This window comes from Sturnira hondurensis, unplaced genomic scaffold (genome assembly GCF_014824575.4).
Source record: "Sturnira hondurensis isolate 20B ecotype Veracruz unplaced genomic scaffold, ASM1482457v3 Scaffold0001074, whole genome shotgun sequence".
Lineage (NCBI taxonomy): Eukaryota > Metazoa > Chordata > Mammalia > Chiroptera > Phyllostomidae > Sturnira > Sturnira hondurensis.
The window spans coordinates 1191914-1208818 of NW_028073705.1; the positions used below are offsets into that span (position 1 = coordinate 1191914).

A 16905-nucleotide genomic window follows, 5' to 3' on the forward strand; every position below is an offset into this window, starting at 1 on the left:
AGCTTTAGAAATAGGCCAGTATCTGTGCTTTAGTTAAAGAATGACAGACATCAGTCCTGCACACGCAAGTAAAAGATGTATATTTCCAGAAATTACTAGAAAGAGGCAGAGGCTGTGGGCTTCTGAAGAAGGAAAACACAGACTGTATGAAATGAGTTGAAGGGACGGCAACCCTGAGCCCTTCAGGCTGTGGGGGCATCCACATCAAAAATTCATAGCTGGATTTATATCTGAAAACATCCATTGGTACCTGATATACTTAGTGTGTTTGGACCTTTGAGTTATCATTGAATAATGTAGCATAAATTATCATCATACATGGGTATTTTTTATGCATCTAAATATGTAAATCTAACTATTCTTTTCTGGCAAAAAATATATTGTTTTTATTTAAATAAGGGAACTTTAAGGAGATAATGGGAAATTAAACATATAACTAGTAATATTTTTAAAATTCATTCATATTGGCTGCTATCTAAGATCAGGAGTATGACTTGCCTATGAAACTGTCTTAATGACCAAAGGTGGCTGCTGCAGAAACATTCCCCAAGCAGGGGGAAATAATTGAGAAAAAGGAATATGGAAAAGAAGTATGGATTACTATATAAAGAAGTTAATGACCAAGTCACAGAAATTGTCTTAAATACCTCACACCATTGTAAAGCAATTTTTGAGTCTTGTCTTTGAGTCCTGACTGGTTGATGTTCACAGAGTGTTGGACAGATCAGTGAGATTGAGGGGTAAGAGCCCACCAGGAAAATGTCATTATGGTCATTGCACAGGTCCGTATGCTTGGAAGTTGGTGCAACAGCTGCTGTGTGAGGCTCCTGGGGCTGTTCAGGCTCCCCAACACTGGATGTGTGCTGACACCCTTCCCAGAAGAAAAGTCTGTCAACTTCCCAAAAGATCATGATGCCAGACCTAGCCCACAGGCCACTAGTCAAACTTCCCACAATCAGCCTCTTTTTTGGAGAGAAAACTATCCTAGCTGCTTTAAAAGTTAATAAAAATCTTTAAGGTGGTGAAGATTTAAGTGTGAGAAAAGTCAGAGGAGGTAAGGGCAAGCTCATCAGTCAAGGAAAGGCCTGTTGGGGCTCCACACAGCACAGCTCGNGACAGATCAGTGAGATTCAGGGGTAAGAGCCCACCAGGAAAATGTCATTATGGTCGTTGCACAGGTCCGTATGCTTGGAAGTTGGTGCAACAGCTGCTGTGTGAGGCTCCTGGGGCTGTTCAGGCTCCCCAACACTGGATGTGTGCTGACACCCTTGCCAGAAGAAAAGTCTGTCAACTTCCCAAAAGATCATGATGCCAGACCTAGCCCACAGGCCACTAGTCAAACTTCCCACAATCAGCCTCTTTTTTGGAGAGAAAACTATCCTAGCTGCTTTAAAAGTTAATAAAAATCTTTAAGGTGGTGAAGATTTAAGTGTGAGAAAAGTCAGAGGAGGTAAGGGCAAGCTCATCAGTCAAGGAAAGGCCTGTTGGGGCTCCACACAGCACAGCTCGAGCAGCCGAGGGCCAGGTCCACAGGGGAGCAGTGAGATAAGCTGCCACCCACGCACAGCCCCTTCAAGGAAGTACTCATTTACTGCACAATATCCTTATCAGTAGGAAGCTTATTTTTTGTATAGTTTTTTGTTTGTTTTGGGGGCGGGGGGGGATTTTGTTTTTTTGTTCTTTTTGGTTTTTTTGTCTGGTTTCGTTTGGTTTAAACAACAGAAATTAGCCCTGGCTGGTGTAGCTCAGTGGATTGAGCACAGGCCTGCGAACCAGAGGATCACAGTTCAATTCCCAGTCAGGGCACATGCCTGGGTTGCAGGCCAGTTCCCTGCAGGCCAACTCCCAGCAGGGGACACATGAAAGGCAACCATACATTGATGTTTCTCTCCCTCTCTCCTTTCCCTCTAAAGATAAATAAATAAAAATAAAATCTTTAAAAAAATAACAGAAATTGACTGTGTCATAGTTCTGAAAGCTACAAGGCCAAGATGTAGGCAGATGTAGGCAGGCTTGATTCCCTGAGGGCTGGGAGGGAGAATGTATTTCTGAGGTTCTGACCTAGCTCAGTGGTGGTCGGCTGGTGATCCCGTCCTTCCTTGGTTTGGAGACATATTACCTGCTTTCTGCCTTCTTCACATAGTGTTCTCTTATGTGTGTCCAAATTTTTATTTTTTACACAATTTGTGTAGGCTTAAGGGGCTCACATATCCAGTATGACCTCAGCTTAACTAATGACATCTTCAATGACTCTCATTCCAAACAAGGTCACATTCTGAGGTACAGGGGTTTAGAACTTCACCATATAAATTTAGGGGCAGGGAGACACAGTTCAATCCGTAATAGACACATAGTAGGTAGTCAGAGTATATTTGCTGAATAGACAAATGAATGGACAAAGGCACAGAAGCAAGAACTAGCAGGGTGTCTGTGAAGAGCTTTGGGCTATTTGGGATTCTCGGGCAGTAAACAGCCAGACGTGGGGTGGGAAGAGCTGACACTCTGTAGGTTGCACATGCAGACCCTCCTAGGCACATGGGAAGCACTAACTAAGGGTAGTGGATGTGCTTTTAATTTTTACTGGTTGGTAGGTGGATGCAAGGCAATCTCTGTGGCAACCCATCTTTAATATAGTTTTAAAATCTGTGTGCTTTTTAAGAATTGTATTTCTCCCTTAACATGACTTTGAATAAATGTCCACAACTTGCTAATTTGAGCCCCTAAGCAAATAATTCTCATTGAAATCTACTCTCAATCTCTCCACTATCCACTTTTTTAAATTAGAAAATCGTGATCTCATGGGAAAGTTAAGAGGTAGAGGAGGGCTTTGCCCCCCACATGCCATTGTTTTAGCAATCCATCTATGGGAAATTATTTCTGTAATAAACAAAAGAAAATAAAGAGTCTCAACAGCCTTAGAACCAGCATACAATTTTTAGAGTTGCTTTAAGTTTAGCCAAAAGTTTCTAACTTTTCTTCCTTTAATCCCTTAACTATATGTTTACTGACATCACAAGATTTCTTGTATGTTCATGAAGAAAACATGATGGGTAAGATTCCTAAAAATGAAAAACCCTTGGGTGACTTTGGTTGTTTCTCAGTCTGCCCCTACATTACATGTGATTCATAATTTAATATTAGAGGTTTCAATAATAGCTTGCAGCCATGGTAACGCAGTAGCCTTTCCTGACTTAAACTAACAATGAAGTTAACCTGTCTTTGCCACAGGGATAGTGAGGTTGTTGGCTTTCATGCCTATCTTTAGGTGTACAATGGAAAATAACACATATTTTAAACTCTTATTTATCTTCAGATTGCCACCTTGAATTGTGTAGTGTTATGTTTCCATATAAATACTCTTCCATATAAATACTCTTTAGGGGTACAGTTCTATGAATTTTGACAAATTCATATGCTCATATATTTATATAACCACCGCTACCTCAGTCAATGTATAAAACAATTCCATCATCACAAAAAAATTCCTTAGGCCACTTTTTAGTTAACCTCACTCCCAGCAACTACTGATTTGTTTTCTACCTCTGTAGTTTTGGCTTTTGCAAAATGTCAGATAAGTGGAGTCATACAGTATGCGACAGTTTGAGTCTGGCTTCTCTCACTTAGCATAATAAAATTGAGATTCATCCATGTTGCTGTATAAGATCATTCCTTTTTACACTGAGTAGTATTCCATTGCAAGGAAGAGCCATAATTTGTTCAGCTAATCATCAGTTCATGGACATTTGGGTGATTTCTTGTTTGTGGCAAATATGAATAAATTTACTATAAATACTCACATGATTTTTGTTTGGACATAATTTTTTATTTCACTTGGGTAAACACCTAGGGGGAAGATTGCTGGATTGTCTGGAAAGTGTGTTTAACTTTTCAAGAAACTGGTGAACTGTTTTCCAAAATGTCTGGACCATTGTGCATTCCCATGGGACTACATGAGAATTTCAGTTGTTCTGTGTCCCTGTCAGTCAGCACTTGATATGGACAATTTGTTTTGTTTTATTTTGTCTTTTTTAGCCACTACAATAAGTGTACAGTGGTAATTCATTATGGTTTTAACCACACTTAAATTTAGACAGTATTTGTATTTTCATTCTTGAGGTCAATATGTCATATTTTAAAATAACCAACTTAAAATCAGAGTCCTTTTTAAAAATATATATTTATTGCTTTTTAGAGAGAGAGGAAGAACAACATTGATGTGAGAGAGAAACATTTATTGGTTGCCTTCTGCACATACCTGCCCCACCCCCCAGGAATTGAACCCTCAACCTAGGTATGTGCCCTGACCAAGGATTGAACCCACAGACTTTTGGTGGATGGAGCCATCCTCCAACCAACTGAGCCCCCTGGCCAGAGAAGAATCAGAATTCTTTTTGAAGCCATATATAAATTATATTGACAGTATTGATAAATATTCAATAAAACAGGATACCATTATGAGCTGCTGATCATAAAATTACATGTGACTAATAAAGATTGGTATGTCAGATGACTTTCTCATGAATACTTTAAATTAAAGCTTTTAAATAGTGTTAACAAGTATTGTCTGAGGACCAGTTTTCTCAGGCCAGTAAATCATTGACCAACATAGGGAAGTGGCTTGACATTTGTAAAGACCAGGCAAGTCAGCTATCTTGACAACTTCCAGCAAAGGAAAATCAGACAATTTGGGGAAAAAAATTATTATGATCAATAACATTTTAGAAATTAAAATAGAGAGTAGCCCCATCTAGTTTTGCCAAATGTTGCTCAGTAATTGGTCTTTGAGATATTAATAAATAAATGAAAGTGTGTTGTGTCCTGGCCCATGTGGTTCAGTTGGTGGGAGCATAGTCCCATACCTGAAAGATCTCAGGTAAAATTCCTGCTCAGGGCACATACCTAGGTTATGGATTTAATCCCAAGTCAGGGCACATGCAGGAGGCAACTAATAGATGTTTCTCCCTCATATCAATATTTCTCTTTCTCCCTCTCTCCTTCTCCCTCACTTTTTAAAAACAATGAAAATAATGTCCTCAAGTAAGGTTTAAAAAAAGAGAGAGAAAGAAAAGAAAGTGCATTGAAATTGAACATTAGTAAGTACATCTGACCACTTACATTAAGCATCTCTTCTAAAATCTTTATTACACTACTCAATTGGTTAGTAAATAATTAGACATAGTACATAGTTTGTACTCCCCAACTGTTTGAAATTCATATGTGATGAAATCTGATGTGTAAATGTCAAAATCAGGATAATTATGGCAGCAGGAGTGGTCCTGAAGGTGATGAATGTGGCTGTGTGGTAAAGGGGACTCTGATAATGGTAACTGTGGTGGCAATGAAGGCTATAGCGGTGAAGGTGCTGGTGGTAAAGGTGGCTGTGGTGGGTACAGTGGTGTTTTTGATCATTAAAAAATTTTTGGACAGACAGGTAAAATGAACACATCCAAGAAAAGTTTATTTATTCTTATTTTTTTAATTGTATTTATTTTCAGAGAGAGGGGGAGAGGAGGAAAAAAGTGAGGGAGAGGAACATTGATGTGCAAGCTGCCTCTTGCACACCCCCAACCAGGGACCTAGCCCACAACCCAGGCATGTGCCCTAACTGGGAATTGAACCTGAGAACCTTTGGTTTGTGGGATGATGCCCAACCCACTGAGCCGCACCAATCAGGACACATCCAAGTAAATTTTAGAGAATTCTTTTTATATCTGTTAAAAAAGGTCGTCCCTTAAAAATTGTGAAAATCCTTAAAATCCCAGCAGGCCCACTGCTCCCAGCAAACATCAAAAGGTGATGCTACAGCCCTGGCTGGGGTGGCTCCATTGATTGAAGCATTGTCCCAGTGCTGAAAGGTTGCAGGTTCGATTCCTAATTAGGGCACATACCTAGGTTGTGGGTATGATCCCCAGGTGAAGCAACCAGTCGAAGTTTCTCTCTCACATTGATGTTTCTTCCTTCCTATTCCTCTCTTTCTAAAAGCAATGAAATAATAGGCTGATTCTCTGCTCATTATTCTTTTTCTCATATTATCTGTTTAAACTTTATCTTTTATCCTTTCCATTGAAGTTTCTGTTGATAATCACATTATTTTATTTGCAAATGTCATTTTTGTTCTTTGATTATTATCTCTTCATGAAATCTTATCCCTATTTTTTGGTTGCATTATCTCCTCAAGTCTTTTTGAGAATACTAATCAGAATTTTTTTTTAATTCTCTTTGTTCCTGAGTCATTTCTGTGTATTCCAAGATTGGCTGTTTGGTTTTTGTATCTCAGTCTGTCTCTCATGCTACAAGTTTCTTCTCATGTAAGGGGATGTTTGGTAGTCTGTTTGTATTTGGGAGTGAAAAGCTCAGTTTACTTTCCAAGGAGGTGGTGTGGTTTCAGTCACTGTACTCCATCTTCCTACAAAGTAGGAAGTCTAGTACTCCATCTTCCTACAAAGAATCTTCTTCCCATGCATGACAGCTGACTGGCAGGCTTCATTTTCAGGAGAGTTTGAGATCCCACAAATGTCAGAATCTGTCCTGCACTAGGAACTCCCTAGAACTCCCTTCCCATTCTCTGTTTTTTAAAGTTTAGTTTTGATAGGCATTTTAACTGACTCTCTGGAGAAAGGAAAAACAAAAACAAAACACCCATGGATTGTGTCTGATACTTGAGCAAAAACCCATTTCAGGAGCTTTTAACTTTAATGCAGCTTTTGAATGAACTCTGAGTGGCATGTGAGCCAGTGAGAGGGTTAGGGGAAGAGTATTACAAGTTAATCTGCCTGGACTTCTGGTCAAGATGATGGTATAGGTAAACATGGTTCACTTCCTCATACAACCACATCAAAATTGCAACTAAATTATAGAAAAACCATCACTCAGAACTGTCAGAAATTGAGTTGCATGCAAGTCTGACAACTACAGAATTAAAAGAATCAATCCATCCAGACTGGTAGGAGGGGCAGATGTGTGGAACAGACTGGTCCCACGTCCATTTGTGGTGGATAAAAAGTTGGGAAGGATATCTTTGGAGCGAGGATCCCAGCCCCACACCAGGCCCTGCAGCACAGGGTTCCAGTGCCAGGAAGATAAGTCTCCATAACTTCTGGCTACAGGGATTAAGTCAGCAAAAGAAACTGCTGAAGTTCCTCTTAAAGAACCCACACACAGACTTATTCAGACTCACTCCCTCTGAGGTCCAGGATGAGGGTAGCAACTTGCAAGGCACTAGTGGTACAGGGGAAGAACTAAAATGAAAGCTGGGGAACAGCTTTCTCCCAGACAGAAAAGCAGACAAAAGCCATTGTTCTATTTCTTAACTGTCCCCCCCACAGAGCTATAGAATCAGCAACTGGTACCATATTTGAACTGAGACCACATCAACCTGGCTGACACTGTTTGCCTACTCTGGAGATCCTCTGAGGCTTCATCTCACCCAACTTACAGCTTTTAACAGGGGCTTTCCTATATGAATGGCTTGTCTTGGCTCATGCTTCACAACTTCCTAAATCCTGTCAAGCAAGCAACAGCCTACCTCAGTGAGCCCCTAGGACCTGTACCTCTTGCTAAGTGATCCCAAGCATGGCACTAGCAGCAGCCAGCCTAGATTCACAGCTTGGCTTTGCCTTGGAATCTCCAAGCCCAACGCAAGTAGCAGTCATCTCAGATTGCTTTCTAACTCAGGAAGGGTACTCCCAGGAAAAACACAGGAAGGGGCTGACCTTGGCCTGTACCACCTGGGAAACCCAAAAGCCTGTGCACCCAGTGGACAGCTACAGACCAATCAGAGCACCACCAACCTGCCCCTACACAGCCGATCCTCCACAGAGGATGGGGGTTGGTGACCAGTATTCATATCCAATCCTTGCAGCTGACTGGCCTGGGTAAATCCCTCCCATTGATCTGCCAACAGCAACCAAGGCTCAACTATAAGAGAAGGGTTCACTCAGTCCACATGTAGGACACACCTCAAGTACCCAGCTTCAATGATAGGACAGGCTGTGCCATTAGAAACTACAGTCCATCTACTATATTAGTCTATAGTACCAAAACAGGGAGTTTCTATGCTCTACCTGATGCATAGAAACAAACACAGGGAGGCTGTCAAAACGAGGAGTCAAAGAAACATAGCCCCAAAGAAAGAACAGATTAAAACTCCAGAAAAAGAGCTAAATGAAATGGAGATAAGCAATCTATCAGATGCAGAACTCAAAACACTGATTACAAGGATGTTCAAGGAACTTAGTGAGGACCTTGGCAGTATAAAAAAGATCCAGTCAGAAATGAATTCTGCACTAATTGAAATAAACAATAATTTATAGGGAGGAAACAGTAGAGTAGATGTAGCTGAGAATCAGATCAATGATATGGAATATAAGGAAACAAAAAACAACCAATCAGAACAACAGAAAGAAAAAAGAATCCCCCAAAATGGGGATACTATAAGTATCCTCCTATAAAGGACAATTTCCAATATTATAAGGGACATTTTCAAGCATTCCAACATTTGCCCATAGGAGCACCAGAATGAGAAGAGAAGGAGCACAAAATTGGAAATCTATTTGAAAAAATAATGAACAGAACTTCTCTAATTTGGTAAAGGAAATAGACATGCAAGTCCAGGAAACACAGAGTCCCAAACAAGATAGATACAAAGAGGCCCACTTCAAGACACATCATAATTAAAATACAAAGGTTGTCTTGGCTGGTGTGGCTCAGAGGAGTGAGTGCCAGCCTGTGAGCCAAAGGGTATACCTGTTCGACTCCCAGACAGGGCACATGCCTGGGCTTTGGGCCAGGTTCTCAGTAGGGGGCGCATGAGAGGAAACCATACATTGATGTTTGCTTCCTTTTATTTCTCTCCCCTGTAGAAAAAAATGCCAAAGTTTACAGATAAAGAGAGAATCTTAAAAGCAGAAAGAGAAAAGCAGTTAGTTACCTACAGGGGAGTTCCCATAAGACTATCAGCTGATTTCTTAAAAGAAACTTTGCAGGGTAGAAGGGATTGGCAAGAAATATTCAGAGTCTTGAAAAGCAGGAACCTACAGCTAAGACTCAGAAAATATATCATTTAGAATCAAAAAGCCAGTAAAGCACTTCCCGGAGAAGAAAAAAACAAAAAGAACTCATCATCACCAACCTATTATTATATGAAATGTTAAAAGGACTTATTTAAAGAAAAAGAAAATCAAAACTATGAATAAAATGGCAATAAATGCATATCTGTTGGCTATTGAATCTAAAAAACAAACTAAGCAAACAAGAACAGAGACAGAATGACGGATACAGAGACCATTTTGATGGTTGCCAGATGGGAGGAAGGAGGGAGAGCATCAGTAAAGAAATGAGGAGATTAAGAAGTACAAATAGGTATTTACAGAATAGCCATGGGGATATAAAGTACAGTATAGGAAATGAAGTAGCTAAAGAATTCATATGCATGGTCCATGAACACGAACAATGGTGTCCATGAACAATGAGGATTGCCTGAGGGAGTAGTGGGGTTGCTGGTTGGAGGGGGAGCAAAGGTGGAAAAATTGGGACAATTATAATAACAGAATCAATAAAATAAAAAAATAAAGTTACTCTGGCTGTCCAGAAGCATACAGGGAAAGTAAGAACAGCATGCACATTCTCCAAATGTCTGAGAAAAAGAACATGGGGACTTAAGGCAGCAAATTTTGGAATAAAGATAGCTGCTTCAGGATGAAGGGACAGATACAAAAATTAGATGGAAGCTTTAAAGGAGGAGGAGAGGAAAATGATTAGTTCAGAAAAGGAATCATGAAGAGGCTGCAATATGTAATATGATAGTGATATGATTGACTATTTTCCATTCTATTTTAGTATTTTGACCTGGAAGAAAAGGGAGCAGGGAATAAAAACAACTGACTGTACAGAGGCAAGCAAACAGAAGCTCAGATGGATGTGCAAAGAGGAGAGCTGAAGGGTTGGAGGATGAGAAGGACAGACAGAGATAAAGGAAGGGCAAGGGAAGAGCAGTTCTTCCTCTAGAATTTGTTTAAAGGAAAATGACACAAATGTAGAAGAACAAGAGAGAAAAAAATTCTCTAAAAGAAAAAATTTTAACATTTTATAATGATATATTTTAAGAGCTTTGACAAAATATTTAGATAAATGAATGACATGTAGAATGAAAAACTAAAGATTGATTAGTTTGGAATTTAAATGGTAATATATTATGAGGATTTTTTTTCTCAGTAGGATTCTTCCCTCAGGAAACTCAAAATTGTTCAGTTGGAAGACAATAGCACACACACAGAGATCTGCTTGTTTACTCATTTAGGAAGAAGGATGTAACCACATTATCATAATAGCTTTACTATATGAAAACATTTCTACATCAGAGCATAAAGTAATTCAGTATTACTGGATAGGACAAAAAAAATATTTCTCTGTATACAAAATACAGAGAAAGGGGCTTGCTTTTAGACTTTCATGTATAAGTGGGAAAACACTTAGTTTTAGGAAGTTCAAAAATATGTGTGTATAGAAAGTGTACTCACACACTACAAAAAAATTGAGAATATTTATAAGCTATGACTACAGAGAAATACTCCATGATTATTTTATTCTACTTCAATGACCCAGATGAAGTTTCTTTTTAAATAGAAAATAACTCACAAGACATTTCCCATATTCATATTAGAAATTTTTGACATTAGAAGTTTTTGGTAGAATCAGGAAAATCATAAAACATGTATATTTTCATATGCTGTGGCTTAAAAAAATTAAGGACTGGGCACCAAGGTTCATAGTAGCTGCAGATTTGGGGTCCACCAGGATCTTCTTTTTTTTTTCACTAAGCTACCCTAGAGTCTGTCATTTTATTTTCTACCATTCTTCAGCCATGTGCCTTGGGATGGTGCTGTGTAGCAGCAGCATACATGATGGTGATGACAGTCCTCATTTTAATTCAGTGGGCACCATTCACTGGGCGGCTAAATGTCATCTGTAGAGTTCCCACTGGTAGTGTGTGCATTTTCTAACATCTGCAGATTGTATTCTCTGGTGCATTGGGAAAAAGTATATATCCCACTTCAGTGTGAGACTACTAAGGAAGGGAATGGTGATCCATTTGGAATCAGAAATAGAAACCAATTCTTCAATGCTGGGTCCAGGGATTTACATTACAAAGACCTACGTGTTTGAAATGAAAACCTGACATCTACTAAGGAGTTTGGGAGTTTAAAGCACATGCCCATTAGACTCTGGCAAAGATACAAAGACTGAAAGTGAAGATAGTAAGAGAGGAAACCTCCCTAAGTTTTTTAGTTGCAAATAAGAATGGGCCACTGGGCATCTTGCTGTTTCCACTGAACAGAGATCACAAGATAAGGAAGGAAATAAGTTGCCTTTATGGCACCCAGTGGGTACCAAACTTTTGTACGAGGGAATAGAAACAGTGAAACAGTAAAAGGACAAGGTGCTGTACAACTTTGTGAGAGCCAGCCTGTCTGAACCTCAGGTTCTTCATCTGGAGAATAGGTCCTGCTGACCACAGTCAAAACTTGTTGCAGTAGAATGAGGTTATATATGTGAGCACACTTTGAAAAGCTATTATACAAATGCAAATTGTGATTGCCACATTCCTAGTGAAAATATGAAGAGTGGAGAGGTTTAAGAGAAGCCTCAGGGTTTACAGGGTAAGTCTGGACAAATCCAGATCTGAGTTTCCTGATAGGATGCAGGGCATCCTGCACTGTTGCTTCTCTGCCCTCGACTGCAAGTCTTTGCCACTTTCCATGGTTAACCCCCATGAGCAGTTCACGTTATTTCACACAGTGCTCTTAGCTCAGGAGTAGGTGCTTATCCTGGTTTCTCAGGTAGGAATTGAGACCTAGAGATGTCAAGTGACTTGCCCAGGGCACAGCATGTACCTGGCAGAGTCAGAGTTCCAAGCCCACATTCTTTTTCCTCATCTCCAACTTTTTCCTAGTGTACGCTAGACAGGGTGCTGCCAAGGCTGTCCTCATGAGAGCAGAGGACCTGGAAGCTGTCCCTTTCCTGTACTTGATGATTGCTAGAAATATAATTGGCAAAAACCCATTGCCTGTTTTCTGATTCTACATCATAGCCCCTAATTTGGTCTTTACATTAGCAGAGTGAGAGCTAGCAATAAGAAAATGGCATGTATGTGGGCTTTATTTATTAAATTTGGACTGCAGAAATAAAACTCTACTCCGGGAAGAAAAAGAAAAGCTCTAATAAAATTAACTACAGGAGTATTCATTGCACCATTTGTTATTTGCTCTGCCATTGATTAATTTGATCATCAGATTCATCCTCATTAGTAACTGTCCTTTCTAAAAATAATGAAGCCAGCAGACAAATTGATGTGGGACACAGGGGTAGAAATACTGGCATTGCCCTGCACAACATTAAAGTCTTTTGGCTTTTTTCTTTTGCTCTTTGTCTGTGGATTCTACAATGGAAAATACAGCATCTTCTGTAGACTTAACAGCCATACACAGGACAAAGGAACTCTGCTTCTCCCAACACCATAGCTGCAGTTGTTGGATGACCTTTGCATGACCCTCCTCTCCCCCACCTCTTTTGGAAATTGCCTCCTGACTTGTAGGCCATATCACACCAAAAGTGGCAGATTTATAGTGAAATGGATCTTTTCTTAAGTGCTATAAATCAAAACAGGCTTTTGCTGCAGACACATACTAGCCTTTCACTCTGTTGGACCATTGTCATCCCTCCCTCCAGCCACAGATGCTAAAATGAATCCTGGTGGCCTGGCCTTGACTTCATTTCTGTATAGTCTGCCAGTGCAAAGCAGCAGCCCCATCCACGCTGAACCCCTGAACCTGAGTGCACACTGCCGCCTGTATATAGCAGGTGTCATGCTCGCAACCAAACTGTGTAATTCTCCATCTCTCAAATTGGGCTGCCATTGGGAGGGAATTGTGCTCCCAGGCTTTCTCCATGCAGCTGGTTAGGGGAGGAAACATGAGGATTAGAAAAACCAGGCAATTGTCTTCTCATCAGAAATGAAGGCTGTGAAGAGAAAGCAAGGAAAAATGTGGTAGAGGGTGAAAGAATACAATGTGGAAACAATCTGAAAGGACAAGAACAATTCTGAGGAAAAAATCCTCTTTAAAAGAATAAACAGAAAGGAAGAAATGCATAGGTGGGAGTTGCGGTTTTTCTGGGTCCAGTTTTGTCATTTTAATTTTTGTTTTATTTTTCTTTTTACAAAGTAATATATGCTCAATGCAGAAAGCTTGGAAACAGAAGCATATAAAAGGAAACAAATCATTCCTAATGTCACTACCCAGATAAAACATTGTCAACATTTACATATATCCTTTCAGTCTGTTTCTCTGTGTACTCAAACATATAGGGGTAATAATTTTTAAATATTGACCAGTGGAATAGCCAAGCTTAGTCAGGTAAAGTGTCTGGAACTGTAACCAAAGTGTAGAATTGGGAATTCAGTTCCAAGATGTTGTTAGAAGGTTAGTTAAAGACCATGTTTTCTCCTCTGTTTAACGAAGCATCCTGAATAGTCATCAAGGGAAACTTAAAGTTAGTGCCCAATCTGGTCCTCACTTAACAGACCACCCATTTCACTTAGCTGATCATTGGGAAGCCCCTGCCTCACGAAGTTCTTTTCTTGATGCAACTTCCTCATGTTGGTAATCACCTCCCGGAGTTTTCCTGGTTTCTGTTTCCTTTCTGTGTGTCCCTGTGTCTCCTTCTCCTTCTCCCCGATCTCTTCCCCTCTCTCCCGCTCCCTCTCCCTCTCCCTCTCTCTCTCTCTCACACACACACACACACACCACTTAATAAATAGTCTTGACAGCTTTATTTGTTGGAGGTGCTGGAGATGATAGAAAAAGAGGAATTATACTTGAACTCCGGTTGTACAATAGGTTTCCAAGGAAGAGGTGTTACAAGTAATGCTTATAAATGAAGGATGAACAGAATGTCTTTTCAACGCTTTATTATCCTTTTTTTGCTTCTTTCTTTTGTTCTATTAATTTATTCTGCTGTGGCCCCGTGCATACATATTCCATTTTTCATGTCTTCCACCACCAGCGCCACCTTAATTAATTTTAAGCTGGGTATTACTCAGGCATTCCAGTCAGAGGGGTTTAATGGCCAGCACAGGGACTCTCATTCTCGGTGTTAGAGATGCATATTTTCACCCAGGATTTATATTTTATCCTGAGTAAGTCATTTTGATCATTTAAGCAGAGTGGTGTTCTGCAGTTTGTATCTCACTAATTCTCTGTGCACCTTGTCTTCTTTTCTTCTGGGTTTGTATTTCTTATCTTCAGTGCCACTCAATTTATTTCAGGAAGGTTTTGGCAATGACCTAATTGTAAAATCCATAAAAAAGCTGTTATGCTGAGTTTCTCTTTACAAATATAGTCCCCCTCCCTGCCAGTAATCCTCCTATATATCATTTGGAGAAAAGGAAAAAATGGGAGCTCCTGATGTAGTTTCTCTAGTCTACATCTGATATGTGAGCTCAGTGATCGCAGAGACTCTCCTGATCATTTAAGGAGCTCTCCCAGGTCTAGTCTTTCTGTCAGGGGTGCTTGGGACTTAGCTGATTAGGCTGGTCTTTCGGCCCCACTGGTGGCTGCCTTGCTTGATTTTAAGCCCACAGTTTGCTGGTCATTTCTCATGTGAAACGCATTGCTTTGGCTACATGGACCACTCACAGTAAAAAAAGCATGAGAGAATGCAATGATAATGAGAATTTCTGTAATAGATGGCAAATATGGACTGGATTTGGGCTCAATTTTACCAGTTAATACAGCACCAGGACTGCAATATACAGAATGTTAAAATGAGGGGGCATTAGTAGGCATTACCCTACTTACTTCCTAGTTTTAATCACACAGTGAGGTTAAGTCACTGAGCTAAGACCCCTGCCCTTCCAGTCTCATCTGGCTGCCCAGGGCTTCCGGTTCCTGGCCCTCAAGTTCATACTTTACCTCCCTGTAGGTGTTTGCATTCTGAAAATCATTTTCTGAAAATTAATTTTACATTAATTTATATCTGTCTCCTACCTCCCTGAAAAATATGAGTTGAGGCACAAGGGCTATGAATTTCCCCTGACATGTTAAATAAGTGCTAGTTTCTTTTGCCTTCTTATGTTGGAGTTGAAACTAGTTCTGATACCTAAAACCAGCCTTTTATGGCTTATTTAGTACTTTATATTCAACAACTGTCTGAGTAAATGAGTGAAGGAAAGAACAAATCATTGAGTCACCTCACAGATTTTATTCTCAGTGACGGAAAAGTCCAAACCAACTTACCTGATTCTTAGTCTTTGCTGCTTTTCCTACTTAGGCCTAAATAAATAATAATCTCATCTCCCTGACTAAGCAGAAGTAGCTTTCTGATGAGACTTTATTGAAGTTTAAGGATTGATGAGGTCCATCTCTCTTTAGAGGTCACATGCTCTCTGCTGGTGATAAAGATCCTACAGAGCTTACTAGTCACTGGCCTTACTCAGGGTAATTGGTGTGGCCCCAGGACTCTGAAAGAAGGATTTCAACTGCAGGAAATGAGCCATCATGTCTTCACTCTTGCTGAATGGGTGTATGTGTCTCACCAATGTTTCTGTTCAGATAACATCTTTCTACTATCCAGATGGATGCTTTGGAAGCCTTAATGACGTTTTATTTGTACTGTGCTTACCCAAGGAACCAAGGCATAGAAAGGGTGGGTGAGGAGTCTCCAAACCAGACAGTACAGTGCTTACAATTTTCTTCCTTATTGTTTTTTCTAATGCTGAAAATGAGACTGTTTCACACAATTAGATATAAAGGACAATGGGGAGCTGCCAATCACACTCTTTAGTGAAAGATCCTAGAAGATGTCTGGGAATAAGGACATTTTTCTAAGCAGCTCTGCCGTCCCCTTCCTCTGGCTCTTCCTGCAGATGTTTGCAGTTAATGATGCATTTCCATAGAACTCAGTCCCTGTGAGCTTCATCAGCAGAGCATATATAGAGAAAACTGTATTTATCAAATATACCTAGAACAGTATAATCCTATACTGGACTTTAAAGGAGGTCTCAACAAATTTCAAAGAAGTGTTTTCATGTTTTCTTATCTCAACAAAATTTTTAGAAATCAATGTCACAAATGATAACTAAAACAATCCTATATATTTGAAAATTTAAAAACATACATCTGAACCCACAGGCCTATGAAGAAATCAGAATTGTAATTTTAAAATATTTAGAAATAATTGATCATCAAAATATAGCATATCAAAACTTGTAGGATTCAAATAAAACAGAACCTAGAGGAAAAAATTAAAAATTTAAATGTCTTCTTCAGGAGAAGAGAATATTGGAGTGAGCATCCAATTCTTATTTAAAAAGAATAAACACAAAGAGGGAAGGACAAATAAAGATAAGGATAGAAATTACTGAAAACAGCAAACAGCCATACAATAGAGAGGATCAACAAAGCCTAATGTTTATTTGAAAAGACTAATAAAATTAAAAATCTTTTTCAACAGTAATCACAAAAAAAGAAAGGTGTAATAAACAATATTAGAAATGAAAATGGGGTATAACTACAGATGTGACAGAGATTAAAGAGATATGCAAATATCAAGAGTAGCTCTATGACAGATTTTTTAACTTATAGAGTGAGTTACATTTCCATAGAAAAAAATACCATATCAAAATTAAATCAGGAAGAAATTAAAAGCCTAAATGACCTCATTAAAAAAACTGAATTAGTTTCTTAAAATCTTGTGCCAGTGTAACTGACTCAGAATGGCTTTGCAGAGAGGTTCATCCAAACACTCAAGGAAGATTAAGCCAGTCTTTTACAAAGTCATTCAGAGAATAGAAAAAAAGGAAACATGTCCCAACTCACTCATAAGGCCAGTGTACTTAATATCCAAACA

General features: G+C 39.4%; 1 protein-coding gene across 1 annotated transcript in view; it reads left to right on the forward strand.

The window, feature by feature from the left end:
• Nucleotides 1-16905, forward strand: part of ENOX1 (ecto-NOX disulfide-thiol exchanger 1) — a 285256-nt gene that overhangs the window by 177045 nt on the left and 91306 nt on the right. The window lies entirely within an intron of this gene.